The sequence below is a fragment of the Dendrobates tinctorius genome, unplaced genomic scaffold (assembly GCF_039654945.1).
Source record: "Dendrobates tinctorius isolate UK_male_01 unplaced genomic scaffold, ASM3965494v1 ptg000256l, whole genome shotgun sequence".
Taxonomy (NCBI): domain Eukaryota; kingdom Metazoa; phylum Chordata; class Amphibia; order Anura; family Dendrobatidae; genus Dendrobates; species Dendrobates tinctorius.
In genome coordinates, this window is record NW_027361923.1 from 1,402,429 (window position 1) to 1,416,428 (window position 14,000).

The following is a 14,000-nucleotide window of genomic DNA, read 5'->3' on the forward strand; positions in this document are numbered from 1 at the left end:
GGCCCAGAAAAGCAGGAAGCAAGAAGAGCAATAGGGAATGTGCTATATGTAAAAATCCCCTAGCAAGAGATTGGCAGAAAGATCTCTGTGCCTCTTGCATTCAGCGAACTATGGCGAAGGAAGCGCCTAGTTTTGCAGCCAATTTGATATCCGCCCTCAGGTCAGAAATAGAGGGTTCAATTAAGTCCCTATTGAAAAAAGGGAAGAAAAGTAGGAAGAATCCCCCTAGTTCTCCCTCAGAGTCCGCATCAGCCTTGTCTCAGGCGGAACAATCATCCTCCTCAGACTCCTCGGACAGTGACACGAGGGGTAAACCATGTTTCCCTGTAGAAGACACAGATGCCCTCATAAAGGCCATTAGAACCACAATGGGCCTACAGGAAGAAAGGGCAGCTAAAACCCTATAGGATGTCGTTTGGGGGGCTTCAAGAGAGGAAAAAGCGGACCCTCCCAGTGAATGAGAAAATCCAGGCGCTTATTGAGAGAGAGTGGAAGAAACCCAAAAAATCAGGGGACCTTCCGTCCACCTCTAAGTGACGATATCCCTTTGAGCACAAGGATGCGGAGATATGGGATAAAGTCCCAAAAATAAATGCAGCAGTTTCCAGATCTTCCAAAAGGTCGGCCTTGCCCTTGGAGGACTCACGGGTTCTTAGAGACCCGCTGGACAAAAGGCGGACTCATATTTGAGGCACGCGTGGGAAGCGACAGCAGGAGGACTAAAGCCGGCGATAGCGGGCACCTGCACGGCACGCTCCCTCATGATCTGGCTGCAGCAGTTGGAAGAGAAACTGGCATCAAAAGTCCCAAGAGAGAAGATTTTAGCAGATATGTATCTCTTGCACGGGGCAGCGGCTTTTTTGGCAGATACCTCGGCAGACTCTATGAGGTTGACTGCTAGGGCAGCGGGACTATCAAACGCTGCTAGGCGAGCATTATGGCTTAAGAGCTGCCCGGGTGACCTACAGTCTAAAGCAAAATTGTGCTCTCTCCCCTGCGATGGTCGGTTCTTATTCGGCAAGAGCTTAGACGATATCCTGGAGAAAGCAGGGGATAAGAAAAAAGGCTTCCCCAGGTTCCCGACAGAACAGAGAAGACAGCCCTTTCGGAGGGGAAGATTCAATAGGGGGCAGCCTCCCGCTGACAGGAGAAGATGGGAGGATAAAAGGAAAAAAGAGTCGGGATTTATGTTTGGTGGGGGTACCTCTACCTCAAAGAAATCGCCACAATGACGCCAGTATTCCAGTGGGGGGGAGATTGGCACTCTTTTTCCAGGTGTGGGAAAAGATCTCCTCCAATACCTGGATCCTGGGCATCCTAAAAGATGGCCTGAAAATCCCCTTTATTCACCAGCCAAAACCTGTGGTTGTCATTACACCCGTCAGGAAGGTAACCGAAGAACAGTTGGCCTTAGAAGCGGAGATCCTGACCCTGATAGACAAGCAGGTACTTTACGAGATCCCACACGCAGGAAGGAAAGGGGATCTATTCACCCCTTTTTCTTATAAAAAACCAGATCAATCATTCAGGATAATTATAAATCTCAGAGGGCTCAATCGATGGATAAGAAACCAGACCTTCAAGATGGAGTTGGTGGCCACGGCCGTGAAGGTACTACATCAAGATTGCTTTATGGCCGTAGTCGACTTAAAGGATGCATATTATCACATCCCTATCCATCCAGATTACCAAAAATACCTAAGGGTAGCATTTTATATCCAAGGAAAACTGAGGCATTTCCAGTTCAGAGCTCTTCCATTCGGAATATCCATAGCCCCGAGAGTTTTCACCAAGGTCATAGCAGAGGTGAAAGCCTTTCTCAGAATTCATGACACAGTTATAATACCATACCTGGACGATTTTCTTATAGTGGGCAGCTCAGAGGACCACTGCACGGCGCAGTTGAGCCGGGTGACCGACACCTTGCAAGAATTAGGGTGGATAATCAATTTCAAAAAATCCAAATTACAACCCCTAAAAAAACAGACCTTCCTGGGTTTCATACTGGATTCAGAAAGGCAGGAGTGTCTGCTCCGGGATTCCGAAATAGAGAAGGTACAAAATCTGGTCTTGGCGGCCCGGAACCAACCATGTATGACATTGAGAAGGGCAATGTCCCTGCTAGGTACCCTAACATCCTGTATTCCGGCGGGAAGGTGGGCTCAGTTTCACACCCGTCAACTCCAGGAGGAGATATTATCAGCGCAAAGAATGCTAAGAGGGTGTTTAGAAGGGAAACTGGAGCTTTCCGTAAAAACCAGAGATTCTCTCAACTGGTGGCTGAACGGTACAAATCTGACCTCAGGAATACCTTGGGACAGACAGATGACAGATGTGATTTTAACAGATGCAAGCTCCTCGGGGTGGGGGGCACACCTAAGGGGCCTAATAGGCCAGGGCTCCTGGACAGCTCAAGAAAGGGAAACATCTTCCAACCTAACAGAACTGTGGGCAGTGAACAAGGCCCTAAATCACTTCATTCCATTACTCCAGGGTCGCAACGTACACATCATGTCGGACAACAGAGTAACAGTGGCATATATCAACCACCAAGGGGGGACAAGATCACACTCCCTAATGAAAGCGGCGAGCGACATTCTGAGCAGAGCAGAGGAACACCTACACTCCTTGACAGCCTTACACATAAAAGGGGCAGAAAACATAGAGGCATATTTTCTGAGTCGCAATACCCTGAGGCAAGGAGAATGGACACTAAATCGTTCCATCTTTCAAAAAATAACTCAGCTTTGGGGGAAACCAGTAATAGACCTCTTTGCCAACAAGTACAACAGGCAAACAGAAAGGTTTTGCTCTCTGAACCAGAGAGAAGAGCCATGGGCAGTGGACTCATTGCACATCCAGTGGAACTTCAGGCTAGCTTATGCGTTCCCCCCCAGTGGCTCTGATCCCAACAGTTGTCAGGAAGATTAGAAGCGATCAAGCCAGGGTGATTCTAATAGCCCCATTTTGGCCGAAAAGGCCCTGGTTCTCTCTACTACAAAGAATGTCCCTCTCCAATCCATGGGTTCTGCCAGAGATCCTGGACCTACTAGCGCAAGGGCCAATATTCCACGCTCAGGTCAAAGGATTCCATCTGACGGCGTGGAATTTGAAAGGTCGCTTTTAATGGATAGAGGGTTCTCCCCCGGGCTGGTGGCCACTCTGCTAAAGAGCAGGAAACCAGTGACGACTAACATCTACGGCAGAACATGGAATAAGTTCCTACAGTTCCTAGGTAAGCCGTTAGGAAAAGAACCCCCGATTAGTGCCATCCTGGAATTCTTACAATCGGGGCTGCAGATGGGATTAGCAGTGAACACACTTAAGGTTCAGGTATCTGCACTGGGGGCACTCTACAACTGCAAATTGGCATCTAATAGGTGGGTAGCCAGATTCATTAAATCCTGCCATAGAGCTAGGCCTATCCCAATACCCAGAATAGCCCCCTGGGATTTAAGCCTAGTGCTAGAAGCCCTTTCAAAGGAACCATATGAGCCATTACACCAGCGACCCTAAAGACGATCATTTTAGTGGCCCTTACGTCAGCCCACAGAATAAGCGACTTGCAGGCCCTCTCAATAAATCCACCCTATACGCAAGTTTTTCAGGATAGGGTAGTGTTAAGAACAGACCCCACTTATCTCCCTAAGGTAGCGTCAGATTTCCATCGGAGTCAGGAGATTGTCCTCCCATCCTTCTGCGAGAATCCGAAAAATTTGGGGGAGGAAAAATTCCATAGTTTGGATGTTAAGAGGGCTCTCTTAGAATACATATCTGTCACTAGCCAGTGGAGGAGGTCCCAGTCCCTATTCGTAGCTTTTCAGGGTGCCAGGAAAGGCTACGGGGTTTCAAAAGGGACTATTGCTAGATGAATTAGGGAGGCCATTAGTGTAGCCTACACAGCTAGTGGTATCCCGATTCCTGACGGCATCAAGGCTCATTCCACCAGAGCCGTGACGACCTCCTGGGCTGAAAAGGCAGAGGTATCAATTGAACAAATTTGTAAGGCTGCTACTTGGTCCTCACCTTCAACCTTTTTTAAGCACTATAGATTAAATCTATCCTCCTCTACTGACTTAACCTTTGGTAGAAGGGTGCTGCAAGCGGTGGTCCCTCCCTAAGGTGTTTCGAAGTCTCCAAAAATCTCTCATGTTGTGCTGTCATGGGTGAAGGGAAAACCACCATGGTTACTTACCGGTAGCCGGTTTTTCCGGAACCCATGACAGCACCCGTATATTCCCCCCCCTTTTCACCGTATGGGTGTGCACAATTAGTAGGGTGCTTTTGAGTGATGTGGTGTTGGATTAAACATGTAACTAACCGGGAAGTCCTCTCAATGCTCTGTAACCCAACTGAAGCGGGGGAGAGGTGCCGCCCCTTATGTCTCAGTAGGTTCCTGTCCTGGCGGGGCGGATCCCTCTCTCATGTGGTGCTGTCATGGGTTCCGGAAAAAACGGCTACCGGTAAGTAACCATGGTGGTTTTCTTGTAATGTTTTCATCATGCTGCAACAGTGGTAAGACAACTTCATCTTTCAATTCAATGATTACAGTGATGCCAGACTTGTACATAGTATTTTTATGTTTTACCAATTTTTCAAACTAAATTTTTTTTGCTAAAAAGTATTTTCTTTTTGCATCACCGTATTCTGAGGGCTATATTTTTTTTTTATTTTTCAGACGGCACAGCTGTGTGAGGGTTTTTTTTCTTTTTTGTGGGATTAGATTCAGATTTTATTGGTATCATTTGGACTACATTACATTTTTTTTGTTCCAATTTTGGGTGTCAGATTGCCCAAAACTGGCAATTCATGAATTAATTGCAAAGAAGGGGAATTAATATTTCATATTGCTTAAATCCTGGTGTTAATACTTTTAAAACTTTTATTTAACTTTACACTGTATTTTTTATTCCCCATAGGACTAAATAGGGGTCTTGCATGATTTAGTCTCTTCTACTACCGTCTATGCAATTCTTCAGTATTTCAATAAATAGGGAAACCTATAAGGCCCCTTTCACACATTTGTTTTTCCGCATGCAGTCTGTGTTTGAATCCAATTGTGGTGCGCACACGTCAGGTTTTTCATGTGAATAATCTACAGACATGTCAGTTTTTTTTGCGCAGCACAGACAAATTGCGTGCACAATGATGACACACAGATGACATCCAAGTGTCTTCAGCAAGACATGTTCCGGCGCCTGGAATGAAGCGGTACAGTTCACACTTTTCCCAGGCAGCTCTCATTATTGTCTCCTGCTAGCACTGATATCAGCATGACCAGGCAACAATAATGGGAGTTGTAGTCAGCACCAGCTGTGTAACTCCTGTGTAAAATAAATAATGATTTAAAAAAACAGCATGGGCTCCCATGCAATTTTCGGCGACAATGAGGATAATATTTATGGGGTTGGTGTCACCTTTGTATTGTCAAATGACATTTATGGTACTGTCACACTAAGCGATATCGCTAGCAATATCGCTACAACTTGTGATGTTATAGCGATATTGCTAGCGATATCGCTATGTCTGATACTTACCTACGACCCGCTCCCCCGCTGGTTATCGCTGATCGCGCGAGAATATCCAGGACTGTTTCTCGTCGTCAGCTTCCTGCGGCGCTTCCTGTGGAGAGACGAGCGACGAGCGTGGAGCCGGGCGGGAGGACGCAGGATCGTCTAGTGTGACAGGTAAGTAGCGACCCCCGTCCCCAGCGATGTCGCTGGTGAGATCTGCCTGTGTGGCAGCTCACTAGCGACCACTTAGCGATGTACCAGCGATCCTGACCGCGTCATATCGCTGGTCGGGATCGCTGGTGCATCGCTAAGTGTGACAGTACCTTATGTCCAGGGGTAAATAAAGGAGAAGTGTCTATAAGACGCCTATCCATTACTATTCTCATAGTCAAATTTTAAGAAAGACAAAGACAGAATAAAGTCCTTTATTTGAAATACAAATCAACACTGTTTTACACATTTATTTATAAATAAAAAACACAGTTATATTCACCTTATGCCTATTCCATTGAAGCCCTTGTTCTCTATAAAAATTGAAAATAATAAACAGCAAAAATAATCAGCTTAAGGCTGTGTGCCCACGTTGCGTTTTTGTAAGCGCTTCCGCAGCGTTTGTGACGGCTCAGACGCTGCAGAAACGCTTAAAAGATGCTTCAAATTAATTTGCATGCATTTTTGGCTTTTTGTGCCAATGCATGCGTTTTTAACCGCTCAGGAATCGCTTAGCGGCTAAAAACGCAGCATGCTCATTAATTTCTGCATTGCTGATCGTTTTTATCCTTCCCTAATGTTCCCAGAAAACGCGCATCAAAAAAGCATCAAAAACATGCTGCTTTTTTTTGCAAAAAACTCGCAAGAAACGCGCGGAAAAAAGACACGCATTTTCTGGGAAGGGGATCAGTTTCCTGAGCGTTTAAAAACGCTAGCGTGGGCACATAGCCTAAACCTAATCCACCAATGCCCATGTCCCCTGGAAAAAAACTCCAAAATATTAAACAACCATATCCCTAACCTGTCCGAAGTGCAGAGCCATACTGTCCCTGTCCCACGCCATAGTACAGAGCAGTTTCTGTACCACTATTCACATGTGGACATTTTAAGATATGGATTTATAATAAAGCTTGAAGATTTTTTTTTAATCTCTGGTTGTGATTATCCACTTTTTTAATCAATATTATCCCATGCCATAATCCATCTCTGTGATATCTGGTCTTCAACAGGAACAATGCCATGATGCTACTGTCCATGCTGAAAACTATGGGAGAATGAGGTGCTGCAAGCAGCTACAGTGACGAATAGTGACATCATAAAGGTCACTACCAGTCATGGGTGCGTGCAAAACATTGGACTGCACTCGAATGTCATCAGTGTGTTATCTGTGTGGAATTAGTGTGTCATTCATGCGTCATCAGTGTGTCATCTGTGCGCCATTAGTGTGTCATCAGTGTGTCATTCGTATGTCATCCACGTTTCATCAGTGTGTCATCCGTGTGCCATCAGTGTGTCATCTGTGTGCCACAAGTGTGTCATCTGTGTGTCATCCGTGTATCATCAGTGTGTCATCCCTGTGTCATCAGTGTGTCATCCGAGTGTCAGTGTCTCATCTGTGTGCCATCAGTGTGCCGTCAATGTGTCATCCATGTGTGTCAGTGTGTCGTCAGTGTCTCATCTGTGTGCCATCAGTGTGCCGTCAGTGTGTCATCCGTGTGTCATTTGTGCACCATCTGTGTGGTCAGTGTGTCATCCCTGTGTCATCAGTGTGTGTTTCATCAGATGATCAGTATTTTACATGCGTTTATTTAGTTTCCACATAGAAGACAAGAGAGAAAAAAAAAACACCAAAACTGCTTAGTTCAGCAGCGTTTTTAGACGTACAGCAGGTGCAATTTTCATGAAATCACATCCATTTTGCTTGGACAGTTAGGCACAGCAGAATTTTTGTGCAAAAAAGTAGCAGAAAATACACAGCATTTACGTTACATGTGAACATGGCCTAAATATCCTAGAAAAGTGTATGTGATTCCATGAAACCTCCACCCTTAAAAATTCTGTTTCACATCTGCACCAAAATTACATCAAATAGGGGAGAAATGCATAAAGTAAAGGCAGCAAGCACACAATAATCAAAGGAAATTGTCATTGCGTTCTGCGATGAGGACACCTGCAGAAAAAAGCAGTAGAAAGAATGCAGCATTTTTAAAAAAATCTTTTATTCTCCCTCTAGAATACAAGTACATAGAAATACATTGCTGTGAACAATTTATCAGTACAATCTGCCTGTGGAATCAGATCAGTTACACAGAATTATCCATAGTACATCACCAAAGGCTGTGGTTCAAAGGCTTTAGCTGATGCCTGTAATGTTGAAGGTTGTGGGTTCAAATACTGAGGAGACATAGAAAAAGTGTTTTTGCAATTGCGTTTTATTATTTTTAGTAGTTTTATAGGAACAAAAAAGTCTGACTTTTTCTTCACCTCTAGCATACAGGGAATATAGAAATACATTGTTATATACAGTGTATCTCTATGGACATGTCTAATCTGCTTCTGGGTTTATTGGCTGCAATACAGGTCAAGATGGAGACGTGCGTTGGAGTCCTGGGGATGCCCAATTACAGGAGAAGAAGTGAATATTGTAATTTAATTTAGAGAGATGCGACTCCACCCAGAGGAGAGGGAGCAATGAAGAGATAAATATGCCAGAGAGAGGTGAGTATCACAAGCCGGAACAAAAACCCTGATGTAGTGGGAATGAGCTCACAAATCAGGACAGTCCCACGGAATCCGGGACAGTTGCGAGCTAAGTGTTAATACAATGCGGTATTATTCCCAAATTGTGGCACATGAGAGTATTCATACTTTTTTCTTGATGGTATTACATGCTGGACATTGTAATAAAGGAAAAATTTGGTAGTTTAATAGAAAAGGATTATTCCCCTCTTTGGTGTCCAATAGCCCTAACAAGTCAAACATTATCTAAGGCCCTCCTAATAGAGCCTTTGACTTTTCACTTTAAAAACAACTCAATTTCTTGAGACATTTCTTTTTATAGTGTTTCCTTATTTCTTTCTCTTTGTTTCATCAGAAAATGATTCATTTGCAGGAAATCTATTTCCCAGGTTACATCACGCAATGAGCAAACATCTCTTCTACTTACTCTAACAAAATCTCTTCATTAATAAGCATCTATTACACAAATAGACAAAATTGTTGGTACTCTCTGCTACTGAATTAACTTGAAACTGACAAAATTAATTTGCAATTTATATCTACTGAATATCAACTAATGAAAATTAGATATTGCTTTTGAATTTTGGCTCAACAAAATAAAAACTATTGAAAATGGCCTACATACTTAGTAACCTTAACTTAAAATTTTGTTGCACAACCCTTTGAGGCAATCCCTGCAAACAAATAGTTTCTGTAACTCTCAACGAGACTTCTGTGCCAGTCCACAGGTATTTTGAAGGGCACTTCCTCCAGACTGCAGATTTAAGCTTCATTCACAGTCGTTCAACAGCATTTAGATCAGGGTTTATTGAAGCCACTTCAGAAGAGTCCAAACCTTTGCTCTTAGCCATTCTTAAATGTTTTTATCTGTGCGTTTTGGGTCATTTTCCTTTTGGAGGACCCATGACCTGAAACTCAGACCAAGCTTTCTGACACTGGGCAGCACATTTCAGTCTAGCAAGCCTTGATATTCTTGAAATTTCATTGTACCCTGCACATATTGAAGACAACCTGTGCAAGATGCAGCAAAGCAGCCCCAAAACATTATCGAGCCTCCTCCATGTGTCACAATAGGTACAATGTTCTTTTCTTAGTAGCTTCATTTTTGCATCCGTGAACATAGAGATGATGTGACTTGCCAAAGAGTTCCACCAGTTTTATCTCGTCTGTCAAATGGACAATTTTCCAGAAGCTTTGTGGCTTGTCAATATTAATTTTGGCAAACTTGGTTCTCACATTTTTTATGATTTTGCTTTCTATAGTGGTTTCCTCCTCAGTCTTTCTCCATGAAGTCCACTTTGGTCAAGCCAGCAACGCATGGTGTGATCTGACATTGATCTGCCTTGACCTTAGAGTTCACCTCTCATCTCTTTGGAAATTGTTCTGGACCCTTTGGTTTCCAGTCGTATTATCTGATTATACAGTTTGTCATCAATTTTCCTCTTGTGGCCATGTCCGCTGAAGTTGGCTACAGTCCTGTAGACCTTACATTTCTTAATAACATGTGCAAGTATAGTAATAGGAACCTCAAGTTTTTTGGAGATGGTCTTATAGCCTTTACCTTTAACATGTTTGTCTGTAATTTACTTTCTAATGGGTGACACAGTGGCTCAATGGTTTGCACTGCAGCCTCGCTGTGCTGTGGTCCTGGGTTCAAATCCTACCAAGGACAACATCTACAAGCAGTTTGTATGTTCTCTCCATGTTTGTGTGGGTTCTTTGGTTTCCTCCCACACTCCAAAGACATACTGATAGAAAATTTAAAATGTGAGCCCCATTGGGGATAGTGTCTGTAAAGTGCTGTGGAATTAATGGCACTATATAAATGAGTAAAATAAATAAAATTATGTCCTGAGACAACAATTTCCTCATATTTAATGGCCAGTGTGATATACACCTTGATACCAAACAGCGCAGTGACTACTTTTCATCCTATAAATAAGCAAATTGACTACAAGTTTGTAGACATCTGTGATGTTAATTAGAGGATACATCTTAATATAACATGTTCCTATGATTAAATTAAATTACTTCCAATCTTTTCTAGAAGTACCAAAATCCATAAAAGCAGGCAACATGTGGATCCCAGAGGGCTACCAACCGATGCGTTTCGACACTCCAGTCTTAATCATGGTTTAAGACCGGAGTCTCGAAACGTCTCAGTTGGTAACCCTCTGGGATCCAGATGTTGTCTGCATTATACCTGTTTTTATGATTTTTTTCCATTAAAACAAAGTTTTATATTTTTCTGTACCTTTTTTTTCTTCATTTTCTGGATTTTGCATGCCCAAACCAGGGCAGCTCTGTGCGTGGAACTCATTCTTAGAAAGAGACTGCTAATGGTGAGCTGACTTTTCCTGTTTTCCATCCCTTTTTACATATTATTTTTGTCCAGTTCATTCTAGTTCATTTTAATTTTCTGTTGAATCACAATTCAAAAGCAATGTCTGATTGTCATTAATAGATATTCAGTAAAATTGAAAACTACTTTTGTCAGTTTCAATAACCATTGTTGGTTTTTCTTACCTTAACAGAAAGGAACCAACAATTTTGTCCATGTGTTTGTAAGAATTTTTCAATGGTTCTATTTTTTCAAATATTGCAAGGATTAAAAAAGGGATAAAAGAGGAACTGAGTTTCTGGAATGTGTGCTAACTGCATCATTTACCCAACTGTTGTGGTTCTTTATGGATTCTGCAAGAGACCTTGGTTTTTATGTTTACAACAAAGAGTTTGGACATAGATGTCCTGTTCCCTCATAGAATGACAAACAGAAATTTTACTTGTAGGACGGTGGTCCAGGGGTCTTAGAGGTTGCGACAAGTGATGCATGCAATGTAATCTTTCACTCTGGTTTGTTGTGTAATCAAACGTGACTAGAGCAGTCTAATTATCACTTTGCTTGCGTAGCTTTTATTTTCACAATGTGATGTATGTGGCCATGTTTTCATCATGATTTGTCATATTTGAGATACCGTACTCTAAAGAGGATAACAAAGAGCAGTTTGCATAGTGATGCGCATAAACCTATTCCCTTACCCATTACCCATTTATGCACCATGCAACCTATGACACACTCACAAATATTACAGATAACCCTATTTATCAAACTCAAAATGAATATATACCAAACACTCAAAAACAACTAAAAATGACACATGGAGGCATCAGTCAATGTATGCTATTAATTTTTACAAGAATTAATCAGAATAAAAATAAGACGTAAAAAGAAGGGGGGGCGACTCCCAGATACTGAAGTCCTACATAGAAAAATTGAGTTCAATGTGTGTTCATCAAATATACAAAAGTTTATTAAATGTAAATACACATAACAAAATCTAATATATATTTACCTTAACCCCTTCACTACCAAGGGTGGTTTGCACGTTAACTACCGGGCCAATTTTTACAATTCTGACCACTGTACCTTTATGAGGTCATAACTCTGGAACGCTTTCATGGATCCTGGTGATTCTGACATTGTTTTCTCGTGACATATTGTACTTCATGTTCGTGGTAAAATTGCATTCAAATAACTTGCGTTTATTTGTGAAAAAAACGGAAATTTGGCGAAAATTTTGAAAATTTCGCAATTTTCCAACTTTGAATTTTTATGCCCTTAAATCACAGCGATACGGCACACAAAAAACTTAATACATAACATTTCCCACATGTTTACTTTACATCAGCACAATTTTGCAACCAAAATTTTTTTTTGCTAGGAAGTTATAAGGGTTAAAATTTGACCAGCGATTTCTCATTTTTGCAACACCATTTTATTTTTAGGGACCACTTCACATTTGAAGCCACTTTGAGGGGTCTATATGATAGAAAATACCCAAAAGTGACACCATTCTAAAAACTGCACCCCTCAAGGTGCTTAAAACCACATTCAAGAAGTTTATTAACCCTTTAGGTGCGTCACAGGAATTTTTTGAATATTAAAAAAAATGAACATTTAACTTTTTTTCACAAAAAAATACTTCAGGTTCAATTTTCTTTATTTTACCAAGGGTAACAGGAGAAATTGGACTGCAAAAGTTATTGTGCAATTTGTCCTGACTACGCTGATACCTGATATGTGGGGGGGAACCACTGTTTCGGCGCATGGCAGAGCTCAGAATGGAAGGAGCGCCGTTTGACTTTTTCAATGCAAAATTGGCTGGAATTCAGATCGGACGCCATGTCACGTTTGGCGAGCCCCTGATGTACCTAAACAGTGGAAACCCCCCCAAGTGACCCCATTTTGGAAACTAGACCCCCCAAGGAACTTATCTAGATATGTGGTGAGAACTTTGAACCCACAAGGGCTTCACAGAAGTTTATAACGTACAGCGGTACAATTAAAAAATCATATTTTTTCCACAAAAATGATCTTTTCACCCACAATTTTTATTTTTCCAAGGGTAACAGGACCCTAAAAGTTTTTGTGCAATTTGTCCTGAGTACGCTGATACCCCATATGTGGGTGTAAATGACTATTTGGGCGCATAGCAGAGCTCGGAAGGGAAGCAGCGCCATTTGACGTTTTTGGCTAGAATTGAGATCGGACACCATGTCGCGATTGGAAAACCCCTGATGTACCAAAACAGTGGAAACCCCCCACAAATGACACCATTTTGGAATCTAGACCCCCCAAGGAACTTATCTAGATGTGTGGTGAGAACTTTGAACCCCCAAGGGCTTCACAGAAGTTTATAACGTACAGCAGTACAATTAAAAAATCATATTTTTTCCACAAAAATGATCTTTTCACCCTCAATTCTTATTTTTCCAAAAGTAACAGGACCCTAAAAGATATTGTGCAATTTATCCTGAGTACGCAGATACCCCACATGTGGGTGTAAACCACTATTTGGGCGTATGGCAGAGCTCGGAAGGGAAGCAGCGCCATTTGACGTTTTTGGCTGGAATTGAGATCGGACACCATGTCGCATTAGGAAAGCCCCTGATGTACCAAAACAGTAGAAACCCCCCACAAATGACACCATTTTGGAAACTAGACCCCCCAAGGAACTTATCTAGATGTGTGGTGAGCACTTTGAACCCCCCAGTGCTTCACTGAAGTTTATAACGTCCGGGCGTGAAAATAAAAAAATCGTATTTTTTCCACAAACATGATCTTTTAGTCCCCATTTTTTTATTTTCCCAAGGGTAACAGGAGAAATTGGACCCCAAAAGTTGTTGTCCAATTTGTCCTGAGTACGCTGATACCTCATATGTGGGAGAAAACTACTGTATGGGCACACGTCGGGGCTCGGAAGGGAAGTAGTGACGTTTTGGAATGCAGACTTTGATGGAATGGTCTGCGGGTGTCATGTTGCGTTTGGAGAGCCCCTGATGTACCTAAACAGTGGAAACCCCCCACAAGTGACCCCATTTTGGAAACTAGACCCCCTAATGAACTTATCTAGATGTGTGGTGAGCACTTTGAACCCCCCCAGTGCTTCACAGAAGTTTATAACGACCGGGCGTGAAAATAAAAAAATCGTATTTTTTCCACAAACATGATCTTTTAGTCCCCATTTTTTTATTTTCCCAAGGGTAACAGGAGAAATTGGACCCCAAAAGTTGTTGTCCAATTTGTCCTGAGTACGCTGATACCTCATATGTGGGAGAAAACTACTGTATGGGCACACGTCGGGGCTCGGAAGGGAAGTAGTGACGTTTTGGAATGCAGACTTTGATGGAATGGTCTGCGGGTGTCATGTTGCGTTTGGAGAGCCCCTGATGTACCTAAACAGTGGAAACCCCCCA